An 18,241-nucleotide genomic window follows, 5' to 3' on the forward strand; every position below is an offset into this window, starting at 1 on the left:
CCTGAATAACTATTAAGGCTGCTTACAGATCCCAGGTCTACCTGACAACTGGAGATGGCTTTCCCAAGGCAAGAAAAGGGTCCCCAAGGTCCTGGTGACCAGCGCAGCATCAATGTGTTAGGCACTTTCATCCCACCTGTCTCCCTTCAGCTGCTGTTCAAACCCAGTTTGTCCACTAAGTTGGTACCATGCTCTTGGTGAAGCCCAATATGCAGCCACCTATCAGGATTTCCCAGTATGGAAGTGCCAACCAGCAAAGGGTAAAGCAAACCCCCAGCTAAGGAAGTCTTCTGCTAATTGCATTTCTGCAGTAGGTGTGAAAAGCAGAAAAAAAAAAAAAAAGTTGTCAGAAAATCCTTCAGAGAAGCCCAGAAGCCATGAGGCTGCAAGGAGGGATGGGCACGTTCCAAAGCTGGCCCAGGTCCCTGTGAGCTGTGAGGGCTTCTTGTCCCCCGCATGGACAGCCCTGGAGGGCTGAGGACCACCTGGAGATGCCAGGTCCTGGTTCGAGTCCCTTCCTCCATTGCTGCTGGTCTCCAACACCACAAGGTGCTCCACCACCAGCTTCCCGGGGCTTCCAGAGGTGCCACCAACCAGTGGGCAGCTCAGCTGAATGGTGGTGCCATGAGGAGATTGCTTTTGGCCAAAAAGAAGGAGATGCATCTCATTTCATCTCTGGGCAAAGACAGCCCAGAGGACAATGCAATTTAAGGTTCACTTTAACATATCTGGATAATGGTCCTATTGAAAACAGCAGCTAATTAGTTAAGTAATACCCAGAGTTATTAATTTGGCAGCTCTGCCATCATCAATGTATTTGTAATAATAGTGTTTCCTCTGTAACAGCATTAATCATAATGGATTTAGTAAGAAATTAAGGGGGAAGATATTATCTCCCTCGGGAACACCATTTGACAGCAGCTCTACTTACTGTGCAGATTTTTATTGGTTTAATGCTTAATGTCTTGCTCATTAATCTGCTTTCTAGCATCCCCTCACAAACAACCCTCTGTGAGTGGAAACCACAAGACAGTGAATGCAGCCCCCCTCTCACCAAGTGCAACCGGGTGAGGGGGGCTTAAAGAAGAGCAGCCCCAGAGAACCCATTGAGCCTTTACGGAGGGTCAGCCCAGCCACCGGCATTTTCTCCCAGCATGCGAGGGTGGGATTGCACGGTCCTGCCTTGCCTCAATGGGCAATGTCCACTTCTGGGCAACATCCACTTCTCCAGCCACTTTGCTCATTCTCAGCTCCATCCTCAAAAGCCTCTTTTGACATTTAGAGGGGAGCACGAATTAGTCAGCATCTCTTCCCAGTGTTTATACCAAGCATGGGAAGGTTTCATTGACACTTATTTTCCCAAAAACCCTTCTCCTGGCAGCAGGCTTCTGTTGAGGACACTTGCACCAGACCAGCCTGTACACCAAAAGCAGCTTGTCCGAGCCAGGGAATCAAGTGAGATGCCCAGCAGAGACCCGCGCTTAGCTCGCAGATGCCCAGGCAGGGCAGCAAGCTCAGCTGGGCTGGTGCAGGAGCACCCACGCATCCCCATGCAGCACCTCGGCCATGGCAACATCCCTGCAGGAAACCTCAGTCTCGCCATCCTCACTAGCATCCACCTGTGATCATTGCATTAAGCTTTCACCAGCAGCTCCTTTCTGAGAAAAATTAAAGCCTGATTTATCTGCTACAAATCAGATGATCTGATAAAAATTAAAGCCTGAAGTCTAAAGCGATCCAGCTCAGGATTTTTACCAAGAGCTCAGCTTTCCTTGATTAGTTTATGGCTGTGCATAAAGACAATGAGGATTTTTAGTGCAGCCTGCATTAAACTCCTTCAACGACTTGCCCAGGAGTTCAGCAATGCCATGGAGGCTGTCCACCCGCCAACAAGAAAACGAGCAGGAGGCAAGAAAATGAGCAGGAGGCAAGAAGTGCAGGACGTAAGAGAAAGCCCCAGGTGCTGCAGTAGCTGTGGCAGCAGTCCCCCGATCTGACCTTCCAAACCAGCACGGCCGCCTACGGGACTGCTGGGTGCTGGTGTCCCCAGCTCAGGCAGCTGGCTGTCCCCAGCAGTGGCCTCTGAGGAAACACAGGGGTTTCACAGCTAATAAGAATGTGGATTTGTTGTCCCTGTGTTTGCTTCTTCCAAAGGACCTGGGGACACCTGGTTCATTTTTTCACCCCAAATTCTTGATACACAAACACACACTTTTTTTTTCTTTCTCTTTGCCCCTTTAATTTTTTTTTTTTTTTTAATTTTTGCCCCTTTAATTTGCAGCAGTGACTTTCTGACAGCGGAGGAAGCTGAAAAGTCATCCCCTGTGCCCTGGATGAACTCTAGGAGAGTCACTAACTTGAGATGATGCCCAAGCTCCTGCCTGGGCTCTGTGCTTTTCACAGCTGTGAGCCTGTTTTTCCTCTCTCTTCATGTTTGCCATGTTTTGGTTCTAATTTGTTAAGCATGAGTTGCAGCCTGGGTAATTACATTTGTCTTAATTAGTATGTATTACCACACACCGCCGCGCTGAAAAGACTTTTCTTCTGCGGCCAGCTCCTTGCCACGGCTGTAACCCCACATTTCCATAACCATGAGCCCAAGCTGCTGAAATAATGTAGCCCATTGCCGTCGGGCTGCTGGCAGCGAGTTGATTAAATGCAGAAATGCTTTTTGCACATGTGCCCATAAGTAAGTTATAAAGTTAGTGCAAAGCAGGATGCCCTTACTACTGTTTTATCCTGGTTTTTTGGACCTCACCAGGAGTGAGCCTCACCTGTGGGAGAAGCTGTGATGCTCTGTGGGGTGTGGGAGCAGGGGGGTGTCACAGGGAGGGACGCCTGGGAAGGTGGGGAGCAGGTCATGGGCAGGTTGAAGGGAGCCTTTAAAGGTATTTAAGGTGAAGATTTCAAGTGACACCTGAAAGTCAGAGTGTACAGCTGGAGATGAAGCCCCAGCTGCAGGGTCAGCTTTTCTGCCCATGCTGAGAAGCCACCACAGATCGTGGATCAGGCACTGGAGAGCCAGGGGTGGGAAAGGGTGGGGGTGAAGTGTAGAGTAAGATAATTAAATGAGCAGAGATCAGGAAGATTAGTGGTAATACCCAGCATTTTTCCAAGCAACACTGTGGGACTTGAAAAAGATTATATTATATTACGAGTGTTTCAAGACACATACCGTAGATAAATGATCCATCTTAATCAGGGGGGACAGAACACAACGCTGGGGAGGGAATAACCAAGGGTGAGATGGCACTGGCCGCTGCCTCCCACCAAGGGGCCTGATCTGCCCCATGCTGCAGGTGAGTAGGGTGTAAAAGCACACAAATCCAGAAAGAAACTGAATGCCATGTCCATGTCAAACCACAGATGCCATTTGCCCCCATCTCTTTCAGATGTCGAACAGGTTAATCTAGGTCCTGGGTTATGATTAATACCACGTGGAAGAGCATGATTTCTCCATCAGGACTGGGGGATGGCAAGGATGCAGCATGCGGAGTGTGGATGGGGCGCAGGGAAGAGCACAATTTGATTCAAACAACTTATTTTCAGCCCCAGAGCTGCTTACTGAGTTTTGAATTTCTGAGGCAGCTGGCTTTGGGGCTGAGCACTAGAGTTCTGCTGTTAAAAATGAGCTGCCAGGCACTGCCAACAAGTCACTGACTTTATGAAGTCATTAACCAGTCGATTGAAATCAGCTTTCTCTTCCACTGCCATCCTCCTGCCAGGCGCCCATCCATCCATCACTCCCGGCTCTGCACATCCCTCTCGGTGCCCCAGCGCCAATCCCTTGGGTCTGCGTTGCAGCAGGATTTGGGTAGGGTGAAGATGCTGCAGATGATGTAGGTAAGAAATTCAGTTGCCTGGCTGCATAAACAGCACATTTTTTGATGGAGATCGGCTCTTCCTGCAATAGGCTCATCCTGCTGCAATGGGCTCATCCTGCTGCAATGGGCTCATCCTGCCCTGACTCTGCTTCACTTCTGCGATGGTGCCAGAAGCACTCCCCCTCCATCTGCTAGCCCAGCACCGGCCACAAAGCCCAGCCCCATCCAGCCCAGGGACAGAATTGCTCCTGTGCTGGGCAGGGTATGACGAGCTGATCAGAGAATTAACAGCCCAGGGGACAAAACCACAGCCAAAGTCCCAAAGCAGGGACACAGACATTTGGGTGCACATCCTGCCCCATTGCAGCCCCCGCAGAGCCATGCAGCTGTGAAGGTCACCTTTGGCTGTGGTGGGACATGCTGACCCAGAGCGACAGCCGCATGGGTTGGGAGATTGCACCCAGAATAGGGGGATGCAAATACCTGCACTGGGCAGCAAGGCAGTGGGTGACACCACAGCAGCCACCTTAGGAAAGAAGGTCTCTACTTGCAGCTTTGCTGTGGCACCCTGGGGACCAGCTTTGCCATGGGATCCAGGGGACCCCAGCTTTGCTGCAGCACCCCAGGGACCCCAGCTTTGCCACGGCACCCAACAGACTCCAGGTTTCCTACGAGCAGAGCTGGGGCAGGTCTTTCCCATTCAAGTGCTGGGATTTTACCTCCAAGATTCAAGCGCTGGCCCAGCTCTGCCCATCAGGTGCAGCCTGTTGGAGTGCAGAGCAATCCCCAGAAAGGACTCAGCATTTCATGGCACCCCCGTGCCCCAGGGACAAGCAGCACAGCCTGAACACTGTTTTGCTATGAGCTTTGCTGAACCAGACATCAGCTTAGCATGAATACTGAGCACCCATTGCCACCTTCATGGGGATAAGCAGAAGAAAGAGAAGACCTTCCCCCGCCTCAGCCAAAACCTCTGGCTCAAGTTCAAGGCAACAGCTTTGAGCCAGTTCACACCCACAATGTGACTCTGCTCACCAAGCCCCAGAGCTGCAGCAAGGACCATCCCCAGCTCCTCGCCGGCCATTGCAGGAGTGATGGGCACCCCAGCAGCACGTGTCCAGGAGAAACTGCAGTGCTTGCTGGGTCTTTATCCCAATGCACCCATCAGTCTCCCTGACCCGGAATTGGTTTTTGATGGATTGGTAAAACAAAAGCGCCCCAAACCTTCCAAGCAATAACATGAGTTGTGGCACTGAGAAGGAGCTGATTTAGCACCTCCCAGCCTCGCTGAGAGATGGTTTGGTAGAGGAGAATAAACCACAGGCGAGTGATGAAAGCTGTGGGTGTGGGAAGATTTGTCATGCTCTCCAATAGTGAACACTAGAAACTGTCCCAGTAGGAATATCAAAGCAAAACTCTCCCTGCTTGCTCACCTGAGCGATCCTTCCTCCCGTCGTGCTTCGCCGCAGCACTGCTCAGCCCCAGACAGGCTCCAGCAGTGGGACATGGCACACAGCCCAGGTGTCCCTTCTGGCCTGGGGTCTGTGAGCTGCAGGTCATCCCCATGTACCGGGTTCTCCACCTGGTCCCCTGCAGACAGCACCATACCTGTGTCCCTGGGAAATGTTACAGTGAGGTTTTCCTCTTGGATGCGCCATGGAGGATTTTGCAGCAGGACCAGGGGACCAGAGCCCCTGGGCGCAGGGGGATGCCCGCGAGATGAGCCCGCAGCCACCCAGCCCTGACAGCCTGGGGCTGGGCAGACACATGGGAAGTAGCAGCCCCGGTCCCCAAAAAACACTCCCAGCAAACCACATACCCACACAGCCTCTTTGCTCTCCCGTCCTTTTGCTCTTTCAATTTAACTTTGTGCCTATGTCCCTTGGCTCCTGTCCAGGGGATATAGATGGTACCAAGCACGCTGCAAACGGAATAAAGTTCTCCAGTACTGTACCGGCAGGATTATATGACATTTGTCAATATTTGCTCAGGACTGAGGTGAAACTGAACTGAGTGAGGCTAAGAAATAATGTCAGATATTGGATTGTGCAGTGCCGTTGGTAGCCCACGGTGGCAGCTATTGAGGCATCGCCAGCTGTTAAACTGAAAAGGCTTTTCGTTTTCTTTTTCTCCCCTCCTTTGTATTTTAACTTCAGGTAAATTGATTGTGAATTACACATTGTACAGCCACAGAGCCGACCAGTGCAGAAAACCAGCAACCTATAATAAGCTCAGCGGGGTGAGCTAATCCGTACGCGTGCTTCATACTAACGAAGGGAAAAGCAAGAACCAGGGGGTGGTTCCTCTGCCAGAGGCGGAGCAACCGCCAGAACTGAGGGTGCCACAGCCTGCAGCTTGTGCACCCCATCCTGCACCCCAACAGCTGGGTATGGGGCCCCACTGACCCCCAGGCAGCTCCCTGCTACCCCCTGCCTGCCCCCCAGCACCAACCTCTGCAGCTCAGTCCCACCCAGCTCCATAATCTGCCTCTCAAGCAGCATGGAAAGAGTCAGACAAGCCACGAAAGCAGCAAGTGAGAACCACAGATTTAAAATTTAAACATTTCTTACCCAGATTTGCCCTGAGTGGAGGACAATTTAGTTAAAACATCTGCCACAGCTGCTCCACACAGCTTTTAACTGCTGGCTTTGAGATGCTCCTGCTCCCCTCATGCAAGGGATGAGGCTCACCGAGGCACCAGCAGCGTGGCTGGCCCTGTGTGGATCCAGCACAGTCACCACCCCTCACTTGCCAAAGCCTTTCCGGGAAGAGCAAAGTCAGACCCTTCAAACCACGCAAGGGCTGGTGGAGCCGGTGGAATGCATGAGGACAGGAAGCATGGGGATGGCACCGATGCTTTGGCAGGGCCAGGAGACCATGGTGCCCACCCCAGCCTTATGGGCAACGCAGAGCTGCTCCCTGTTGAGGCCATCTGACAAATTTCAATGCAGATGCTTGTAAAAATAAAATAAGTGGCGGCACGTCCTTCCACAGAGCTGCAGGGCTGCCGGCAGCCTCCTGCAGTGCTGCCCTCCACAGTGGGAAGAGGTTGAAGCAGTTCAGGTCCTTCCTGGGAAAGGACATGCCCCACACAGTGCTCTCAGGCTGACATGGTGGCACTGGGCTTTGCTGACATTGTCCCCTGCAGTGCCAGCACCCAAGAGGACGGGGTGTGGGGACTCAGAGAGCAGGAGTGGCAGAGCGGGGCAAGAAAGGTCCCACAAAAAACAGTTTCCATGATAAAGGGGGAAAATGAAGCCTCTGCATAGAGGCTGGCTAGCATTTGCAGCTCCCAGAGACACAGCCCCCTCGGCTGCTCACAATGGACAAAGAGGGAATCCCAGTGTTGAACCTGCACTGAGCAGCTTGGGTATAATGCCAAGAAGGTTGCAGAGACCCCAACCATGCTGTCATAGTCACTGATGGTCCCTCTCTGCTCCACAAAAGCGTTGGAGCAGCCATCCACATCCCTCGGCCACCACCTCGGTCGCGCTGGCTCCCCAGTCTCCCCACGGCTCCCCTGCTGACACTGGCTCTCGTTCTCACAGCTCATTCAAACACCAGTGCTTTGAAATGCCAGGAAGCTCCTTTGCAGCTGACATTTTGGCAGCACCTAGCAGAGCTGCTCCAGGGTGCCCTGAGAATGAGGCAAATGCTGCCTCCCCTTGAGGTGAAGGAGAGCTCCGAAGGCCAGGGTGCCCAGAGCACAGCTCCTCCGGGGCAGCTTGCATTGCACAAAACTCCTGATCTCCAGCACTGTTCTCCTCCTGACTTGCAAGGCTGCTGCCCCAGGGTTGCTTTTCCCTCTGGGTCAGGGACCCGCTATGGGCAGAGCATCCCTGACCAGCTTCTCCCAAGCGTGGATGCCTGTGTGGCCATCGGAGCCACGTGCGTGAGCGATCTGGCCACAGCACCCAGTGGCAACACTGAACACGGTCACAGGTTCGTCTTTGCAAGGGGTTGAGTCTCCAGAGCTCCTACTGATGTGGTCGGAGCTGTAAAATTTCGGTGGGAGCAGCCCCTTGTGTTCGTCAACGGATGCTCAAAAGTGGGTCATTCATTAGACCCCAGCAGAGTGACAGCCATGCTGCTGCCCCCCACCTTGCCTCCAGCACCTGCACTGCCTGAAGCAGCCTCAGGATGCACTCCTGGGCCCCTCCTGCACCCTCTTCAGAGGGTTGGATGCCCCATGGCGGGCACCCATGTGTCCTCATTCCTCCAGCCCTGCACATGCCAGCACATGCCACCAGGACATCTAGAGTGAAGGAGAGCAGCTGCCAACCCCCAGAGCCAGCCCTGACCCCCATGCCAGCACTGCAGGATGTAGAGCTTACCAAAAAGCCCCCGCTGATGTGGTGGCCTTGGGGACCTGGGGCCGCCTGCTCACCAGCAGCTTTGGCCCCATGGCCAAGTGTGCTGATGAGCCCATCATCACACTCAGACTCACTGGCCACCAGCTGGCCGCTGGATATCACTTTTGCACAACATGACGACAGTTATCCAAAACATTTTTGTAAATAATTAACAAAAAATTAATGCAAAAGTCAGATTTAATTATCATATCAAACCCAGTGTTAATTAGAAAGCAGTGACAGATGGGTCTGCCCCCATCTCCCCGTGCCACGCATCCTCTCACAAGCACCTCCTCGGTCTGTGGAACACATGTCAGCATTTTCTGCTGGAAACATGTGTCCCATTGCAGAGCCTTAGCACTTGCTCCCCGGCTCATATCTGCGGGCAGCGGACTGTTAATGCAGAAGCTGAAAAAACAAGGATGTTTTCTGTTTTGTTTTGGTTTTCGTTTGCTCTCCTTGCACGCAGGGTTATGGGCATGAAACCCTGGCTCCGTGCACATCTGACCTGGGGCTGGGAAGTTTCTGCTTCCTCCCCATGCCCCAAAATGCCAGCAGGTCCCTGTGAAAGTCATTACAAGTGTTTCTGTTCTGCACCTCTGCAGTCAGCGAGGAGCATACTTAGGCAAGGACAAGGATGGACACATGCTTTTGCCACTCATGGGACTCACAGACCTGGCAGAAGAGCTGTTTGGGACAACAGACAGGAAAAGTGATTACGTGTCTCACAAGGCTGCAGAAAGCCCCAGCCCAGCCACAACCACCAGCCCAGCAATCCCTTCTTCTCCCCTGTTGCACATAAGAGCCCCAGAGCTGGGACACCTTGAAGATGCCCAGAGGGAACAGCTCCATCACTGCAATGGATCCTCAGGGACAGGCAGCAGAGATGCTCCCCTCCCAGGAGCTGTGCTCCCATTTTTGGGGAAGCTCAGCACAGCATTTACTGCCTCCAATGCTCCACCTGAGCCAGCACAAGGTGATTTATCCCTCCCCAGGCAAAACAAAGTCTTCCTGTTCCAATGATGCCGAAGTAAAAGTGTCACAGAGGTAAAAAGCATCCCGTTGCCATTGGGTTTCACATTCATTGCTTAAAATTGTTCATTTGCATCTGTAATAGCTCCACTTACAGCAACATTGCTATCAAGAAACCATATGGCAAATTTCCACTTTCTTATCTTCCAGCAGAGGTGAAGGAGAGAAAGTTCCGGGAGCGTTAATTGAGTAACAGCAATGCCACGGACACAAGAGGGACGCGCTGCCGGTCAGGATGCCAACACGGCACAAGATGGCCCTATCCGAAGATGGTGGCCGTGCTTCCAGAGACCCTGTCCCACAGGGCAGTGCTGCCACTCTGTGCCTCAGTTTCCCCACCTATAAATAACCACTTGTGCCGACAAGCCCCATCCCCCCCTGTGCCATCAAACATCATCTGATGGTTTTCTTACTAGAAGTGTGAGAGCCACAACCCAGCCCCCAGCCCATCGAGGTGAAAGCCAGGCAGATACATAAGGCATGCTGGGGCAGAGCACAGCCCAGCTTGGTGAAGCCTCTGACTCACAAGGGCAAGGAAGGACAGGAGAGGCTCCCTGCATCCCCAAATCACAGCTGGATCCACCCAGCTTGTAATGAACCTGCCCAGGATTTATTCCATGGACCAGAGTTTGCACCATGGGACTGCTTGCACCACAGCCTCTTTATAGCCCTCCTACCTTCAAGGGGTCATAAATTGTACCGTCATTGCCAGCGTGGGAGAGAAAGGCCTTGGACAGTGTCTTCCCTGCAATAAATAAGCACATTTTACATTTTATCTCCATGTCATTGCTGGTCAGGTCGAGCTAAGACCCGACCCTCCCTGACATGGGCGAGCACAAGAGCTGGGAGAGGCTGTGCCAAACCCCAGAGACCCCAGTGTCGCCCCACGGCAGTACCCCACAGGCTGGGGAGGGAAAGAAGAGCTGCTCAGACTGGGGTTCAGATACAGCAGCCCAAGGGTGGCTCTGCAAAGGAGGGATTGCATTGCTCAGAGCTTCACAAATGGCTCTGGCACCTTGGAGGTGACAAAGCCGACAGCGGAAGGACAGGAGGAGGAACATGGACACCAAAAGCTGCCGGCCCTGGCCAGGAGAGGTCCCAGACAAGACCACAGAGACACTGCACCCAGACAAGACACTGCAGAGCAGTGGCCATCAGCCAAGATCATTCCAACACCCCATTCAAAACAGGGGTCATTGATAAGTGGTGACATCTCCCACCTACAGCTGATCTCACTTGTCCATTCAGCATCACAGGGGCTGAGCACAGCAGTGGGGACATGCCCAGGGCTTTGCTCCCAAACTGCCAAGGAAGAGCCGAGGACGGTTTACCCCAGGTATTTTCTTACCAGCGAGCAGTCTTCTGACTCCAGCCCTGAACATCAGGGCCAATAACATTCTTTCTCCATAATTGATGCTGGAGCGGGTGTACACTTAATAATGAAAATGGGATATATTTTATTTATGATGAGACTGGTCTCCTTGTTCTGACCTGTTTTGGAAGAACGAGGCACACTTCTTCCCTGGAAGCCAAACAAGTGCGATCTTGGAAAATGCAGAGCAGGAACCCAGTCAGGGTCTCCTGGGTGTGGGGACAGGGCTGTGCTTATGGCAGCGTTAGGAGCAGCAGCTTTCCTGGGGGTGAAATAAAAGATGTAAACGTAGAGAGCTGATCCGCTGAGCTGATCCGTGTTTCTGCAGGGAATGGCCGCAGGATGATGAGTGCCTCTGTGGTGTCCGGAGCAGCATCGCTCTCTAGCTGCAGGAGCGGATCGCATCCTCCTCTGCTCAGCATTTCAGCTGGCTACAAATTTTCCCTGGCTCTTGTCCCATTAACAGAGACTAAAAAGACCATTGTGTGCTGCTGCTTGATGAAACAACAGAACAAGGCAAAGCAAGGATGCCAAAGCATCATCAGCCCCTGGGAAGGTGCTGCTCCTCTGGCTGGGTGCCCATGTGCTGTGGAGCAGGAGAACAGAGCCCAGCACCCAGGAGTTGCAGCCAGCCCCACACAGGGATGTGGGCGGTTGCATTGCCAAAAAGTTACCGGTCCAGTAGAGGAAGGAAGGAATTTGTGCTCCTCAACTGGATGTGACCTCTGTCACCTCCAGAGGTGGCCAGAGTGAGAAAATGCAAGTTGCTTTTCCAGCACACCTTGGTAGGAGAGATGGGGATCACTGGGGCTGCAGAGGACACTGTGATCCAGGCAGAACAAGGGACAGTCAGTGAGCTGTGGGTGCAGAGTTACTTGAAAAAGAGCATTTAACTTTTTTTCAGGATCCAATGCATCCCTGTGTGGCCAAGCTGTCACGTTACTGCCTGTCAGCTGAGCCATGAGAATGCACCACACAACCATCCCGGCACCCTGGTATTTCTCTGGTTATTGTAATGGTTTTCTAGTCTCCAAGTCCCTACTTTCAGCCTATTACATGCAGCTGCAGCTTTTTAGGGTCTTTTGTGCAAAAGCACCTGCCTTTTCTGTGCTCCGCACCACACATATTTGGTGTAATCCCACTGCATTTTGCCACTTGTAATCAGATTTTCCCCTTCCCCTACCACATTCACAAGAGACCAAGCTCCCACTAGCCCCATGCACATCCCACCTGTGTGAGCATGAGCACTCCTTTCCTCCCCAGATGGCATCAGCATGCCGAGGAGAGCGGCAGCATTTGTCACTGCCTGCTGGAAGGATGCTCTTGTCTCTACTGATAATACAGGTACACAACCCCAGTTAGGATGCTTGCAGCCTCGCAAAGCCAAAGTCAACATTCCTCCCTGTCCTGCTGCAGGTTTGAAGAGTGGTGTGAGTGCTTCTCCTCTTGCCTTCCGAATATTCCGCCTTGCCCTCAGGGGAACGGGCCAGCAGCAAAGCCCAAGCCTTGATCTTTGAGAGCAATCAAAATGCTCAGCAAAATCCAAAATCCAAAACCAGGATTTGGCCCACAGTCATTTAGGATACCCTGATCCCGCGGCTGCTTCCCCAGAGCTGTCCACAATGGCACCACGCAGGCAGGGAGGCAGCTCCCACCATCACCTCCACCCCTCACTGGTGGGACAGGGAGGTACTGGGCAGTTGTGAGCCACCTGCCCCGGCAAGAAGGTGCCCTCCTGCCTGCTCCTGCCTGCACTGGGAAACGTCGCCAGGGCTGAGGCAGTTTGAAAGGGACCGGGGGACTGCGGTCCCAGCATCTGCCAAGCTGGACCAGCTCTGGTTTAACACCTCCTGAACCGCACAGAGGTGGAAATCCATCACGGCATTGCCCTCTGCTGGTAATCCCTCCCGGATAAGCCTTTCCCCAGCCCCGTCTCCCCAAAATACTCCAGGGAGCAACTCCACTGCCTCTGGCTGCTCATCTGGGCACCCACAGCATCCCCAGGGCCAAATCCCAGCGGCACCACTGGCCTCAGCTGGAGGGACTGAGTGAGGAAGACCTTCTTCTGAGGCTTGGCTGCAGGCTTCAGCAGGCTGCTGTGTGCCCAGGAAAGCAGCCGAGCTACTGGAAAAGGGGACTGGAGCTTTTTAGTGGCCAGGCTTCACCCTTGGGGAAACAGGGACCTGAAGATTAAAGTAGGGAAAAAATGGTTTTCATTAACAGTTGGCAGCCAGTGACCCTGTGGCAGCACTAAAATATTAGTTCCTAATTTACAGAAGTTTAACGCAGTTCAGGAGAGAGACACAGAAGTTATTTTATGGTTGCAAACCTCGTTGGGAGATGCTTTCCAGAGCAGGGGGACGCCTGGCTGAGAGGCCACCGCTGCTTTTGGGCCTGGGGTGACCCTGGCAGGGTGCCCTCAGCAGCATCACCACCAGCACCCCATCACCTCCCACCCCCCAGGCAGCCGGGAGAAGGTCGGCGGCTGGCAGAGCACCACGGAGCCAGACCCCGCTGCCCAGGGCAAAGCGGCTTTGTGCCTGTGTCGCAACCCATCACAGGGGGACAGAGCCCGCGGGCAGCACCCTGTGCCCTGCTCCCAGGCAGCATCCAGCAACTGGGGTTAGTGCCTCCCTGGAATCTCAAAGGGAAGAGCCAGGAAGGGTCAGCAGGAGCCCTGGCCTCGAGCAGGGAGGCAAGAGGCAGCGGCCACACAGGGCATCACACTGTCAGCACATCTGTCCAGAAATACAGTTTTGCCTCCAAGCGTTCAAGCAGGATATTGCACAGATGGCGTTAGCTGGTCTTATCCTTCTGCATGCCACAGTACAGATTGCAAATTGTGTTTGCATGGTCTCTGCAGCAGGCTGAATGGACACAGAGAAGGGGAATGCGTGTGCACACATGTGCAAGCAGAGCAGAGAGGATGGGACAATCCAGGGCAGCAGGACAAGCTTTTTGGTTGTGTCTCTGTGCTTCATAGCCCAGTCTAAACTACATTGGTGCCTAGAACCTTAGGGATCCTCAAGCCAGGTGCTGCCTACCCAGGACCCCAAAAAGCCCTAGAAGTCTCAGTTCCACCTAACCCCAAAGCCATCTTCTCCTTCATACCCATAAGTGAGTCCCTGGGATCAGCTGCCCCCAGCCGGGGACAGGAGCTGCAAAGGCAGCTGATTTTAGAGAACTCACCATGGACGGGGAAGATCTGTCTGAGCCATTTGGCTCTGCATGTCTGTGTCCCTTCTTCCTGCTGACCACTCTCCGGATGCCTCTGCAAAACCTCCTCACATCACATGCATGGTGCCAGTCATGGAGAGGGATGGGGAACTTCCCCCCTTAGCACAGCACCTAATGAGAACAGGATCACGAGTGCAGGCTAATAGCTAAGCAAATAGCATAGGGCAGGAGAAATGCAAGAACAGCAGAAGGGTGACATGAGCTGGCCAGAAGGGTAGCATGAGCTAGCCGCAGACCCAGCTGGATCCAGCCAACCATCCCTCCTTCGCACCCAGGGGACAGCCAACAAGGGATGCTCTCAGCCACAGCTCCGAGATGACATGTAGGAGGACATCACCAGGTTCCCATAGAGCAGGCAAGACAAGGCAAAAGCTCCAATAATGCCCTAAAAACGTGGCCTCAAAGTCCTGCCAGCTGACCAGCTCAGGAGACATCCAGCAGAGCTGAAACGCCTGGAGCCAGGGGACGGAGGGATGGGAATGGGCTGCTGAGAGCCACAAGACCTGGAAAGCATCACTACAATTCAATGGACCTTGATGTTTGAAAATTAAGTCAAGAGAGCTCTTTTATTTGCCACAGGGCTGAGCATAAGCCGAATGCGAGCAGGATTTAGAGGGGGAAGAGCTTTCCAGATGAGCAGAGTGCAATTTTGTCATAAGAACCAAAATAATGATAAAAATAACTAGCAGAGGAGAAAGGGAGCGTTGAGCATGGCATACAAATGTCAAACTCCAGATCCTCTCAGCAGAGCCATAACAAAAGGGTTTAACCTATTGTATTGATCAGCAGTATTACACCTCTTGAGTGAGAAGAAACTCATTCTTACAGGCAGGCTAATTTCATAAATGCGCTGCATTCAGAGGCTTCAATAAGCTGATCAGTTTTAATGAAAGGGTTGAGATTTAAATACACGTCTGCAAAGGGATTTGAGTTGCAACTGGTGATGGCATCTCTGGGGATGAAGCCACATTCGCCATAGTAACCCAACAGGCCGTCACACACTGGTGGTACCCGCAGGGGTGCAGAGAAGCCCACTGTGGTCCCTGGGGCACCAGCATCCCAGGGGAGCCATGGAGGGACAGGCTGCCTGGGGAGAGACCCCATGGCCAGGCAGTGCTGCAGCCTTGGTGTGGCTGAGGGGCTCTCCAGCCCCCTCTGCTTTTTGGATGCCCACGCTGTTCAACACTCACCTGGCACCAGTGACATGCAGGCTGACAGAGGTGGCCTCGGGACCCCGGGAGGTGATGTGCCACAGGGGTTGTGCCTAAGAATGGAGGAGCTGTAGCATCACGGGAGCATCCGATGGGTTTCCATGGTGGGGTTTAACAGAGAATGCAGGCAGGGTAGGTTCAAAGTAGAGAAGAGGAGGAAGAAAGAAGCACAAGCAGCTTAGCCCAGGCTGTGAACCCCAGGGCCAGGCTGGCCAGAGGACAGTGGTTCTTCAGTATCAAAACACACGGTCGCAGCCCCAACCTCCCTCCAGGGCAAGGGAGGCAGGGGTTCCCAGCTCTAGCAGAGGCACAGCCCAGCGCACGCCCCGTAGCACCCGCATCAGCTGCTCCCGAGGGGCCCAGCCTGGTGGCACCCATCCATCCTGCAAGAAAGCCCAGCAGCGAGACCCAAGCTGGAGTCCAGAGCCTGAGGGTCAGTTTAGGGTTGGGAAAGTCAAGGGCAGAAGCAACTGGACAATAACTCACATCAGACAACATGGGGGCAAAGATAGAGCCAAGGAGCTGTAACGTGTTGCTGTGAGAGCTGGGAGCAGCATTTATTTGGCAGTGAAATGATGTCAACTGTCCCCCAGATCAGGGGAGGGGCAGTTGTACAGGCATAGGGAAGATGCCAGGGGAAGAGAGAGTGTGACAGAGGTGGGGTGGCAGCCAGCACTTCAGACAGGGAAAAGGAAATCCCCAGGGCAAGCGTGGCCGCTGATTTATGCCACTAAGTGACAGCCATGAGCTCTCACTCTTAAATGAAATGTCATGCCCTGTGCATGTGCAGGGTGCAGCAGCTCCTGAAGAACTGGGGAAGCGTTCCTGCTCCCTCCCATCACAGCGCCAACAAACACAGCTGAGACGGCACCTTGGCCCCTTTGAAAAAGGCCTCCTGCCTCCCACCACTTCCATATTCACTTTCCTGAACTGAGGACACAGGTTCTCCATGCCTGTAGAGAGCAGTCACATCTCCATCCATCCATCCCTGAAGCAACCAATGCTAATGAACTGCCACCCCAAGAGCACTCAGAGCAGGTTCAGCCTTGCCCATGCTGTGAAAGTCAACTACAGCCATGTGCAGGCACTTGAATGCTGACCTCCACTTGCTGCTGAGCGTGGGCAGAGCCAGGCTACGGCACAACTGCAGGAACCAGCTCCCAAACTTTCTCTCCCCAGAGCCGTAAGCTCCTTTTCTGCCACCGTGGCTGGCATCAAAGCTGCGTCTGATCCCACTGGCATGGACAGTAGCCGTGCGCAGCAGGGGACTTCCCCAGACACAGCTTTGCCAGTTGATGCATGGTGCTTCATGCATGCTGGATGCAAAACGCTCAAACTGAAGCAGGTGGAGAAGACAAATAGCTCTTCCTTCTCTCAGCACTGTAGCTATTCTCACTGACACAAAGTAGGCCATCTAGCCATGACCAGTAAGAGCAGACCTATGAACACAAGAACAGTTGTGGCACATCCAGCAGCAAAGCCTTTGGCCCACAGGGGGTCTGTTAGGGACAGGCAGCTGGGGTACGGCACTCGTTCCTGGACAGCACTTCCCTGCAGACAAAGCAAAGACAAGGGTCCAATGACTTTTCCTGAAGAAGTCACACTTTCCCTCAAATGCTTCAAGCAGCAAAAAACAGATTATATATTTTAGTGAGCACATTGTCCCGCACCGCAACCCGAGATGGTTCCTGATATGCTACGTACCTAACTGCCCCCACACAACGCACTGCTTTGTTCCTGCGGCACCTGGACCCATGTGCGAGGCCAAGCGCTCTCCAGCGAGCTCTTCTCGCTCGCGCCTGGGAAGTCCCGCCAAGCATCTCCCGAGACCCCATTACTAACATGCATTAACTAACAAGCTAATTTGCTTACAGCTCATCAGTTAAGCAACTGGAGAGTAATTTGCCACACCAGTGGCTAATGGAGCCCCTCTTATTTCCTGCCTATTTAACATTACACTGAAGGTTCTTGCAGTTAAATGTCTTATCTTAAAACAGTCCCAGAAAGAGCATCTGTTGGAGGGAAGACCAGGAAAGGCACAATGAAAAGCCATTTATACATCTGGAAAGGTAAAGATACAACAACACCGAAGATCTATTTCATAGAAAGCAGTATTGGGCAGAGCTATGGATTTCTGTTATTTCTGGGAGGGAACAGCCACCTCGCCTGCTGTACAACACAAGTGCTCTCCAGCCCCGGGGGGAGGACTGCTGAGGTTTATAATCAGCAGCACTGAAAGCAAAGCCACCTCAGCCACTTTCTGGCCCAGCTTTTGCAAGTGCTTTTTGCCCTGTTCTACAGGTACAAAAGCAGATACTTGGCGAGAGTGAAATCCTGAGCCTTTGAGCAGCCACCACGCAGCGATCTCTTTCCTGACTTCCCCAACCCAAACGCGCAGCATAAACACAAAACGCGTCCCTGCCACTCATGGTGAAAGTGTTGTGCTCCCCTAGGGTCAAAGTACAAATGCAATGTCCTGGTTTCTCCACCTGCATAGCAGAGATAACAGCCATCCCCTCTGTTAAAGGTTGAAAGTGTTCTAAGGGAAAAGCAGTAATGAGGTCCATCAGCCCAGACTGTATTTTTGCCCTGCTTTACATGTGCCAGTCTCATACACGCATGCAACATCAACAATGCTTTGCACCCTCCCTACAGGCAAAAACAAGGATTAACCACAAACTGAAAATACCTGGATCCCAGTTTTCTGCTTGCCTCCTTTAACGTGTAACAGCAGCTCTACAAGAAAAAACTGATGCAGCTGCAAATTAAGTTGCCCAATGAGGGCAAGTCAACTGAGAATAGTTTCCTAGCAGGAACCAGACTGCCTTTCCTAGGAAGGGGAAACTCTGGGCATTGAGTGCACAGCTACAGAAAGCCTGCCGGCAGTTGGTAGCTCCTTCCTTTTACATTGCATCTTGGTGCTCTTTACAGGTAAGTTCTGCCCACAGAATGAGTCTGAGCAAGGCAGAAAAATGTTTTACTCTAAGCATTGTAGCTATTCACTGATAGGCAATACATGAAGGAATTCAGTGCTATTCAAAGCAGAAAGGTGATTGGTCCTCAGACTTACTAATAAATTGTAGGATTAAGAAACCACCCCATCATTTATTAAAATAATCAAGAAAAAAATAGATTGTAAGAAATAAGGTTGTTCTGGCTGTCTGGCTAAAAGTAAACAGGAATCACAACACATGCTCATTATTGCATTTTCTT

The sequence above is a fragment of the Haliaeetus leucocephalus genome, unplaced genomic scaffold, assembly GCF_000737465.1.
Source record: "Haliaeetus leucocephalus isolate CR32 unplaced genomic scaffold, Haliaeetus_leucocephalus-4.0 Scaffold933, whole genome shotgun sequence".
Lineage (NCBI taxonomy): Eukaryota > Metazoa > Chordata > Aves > Accipitriformes > Accipitridae > Haliaeetus > Haliaeetus leucocephalus.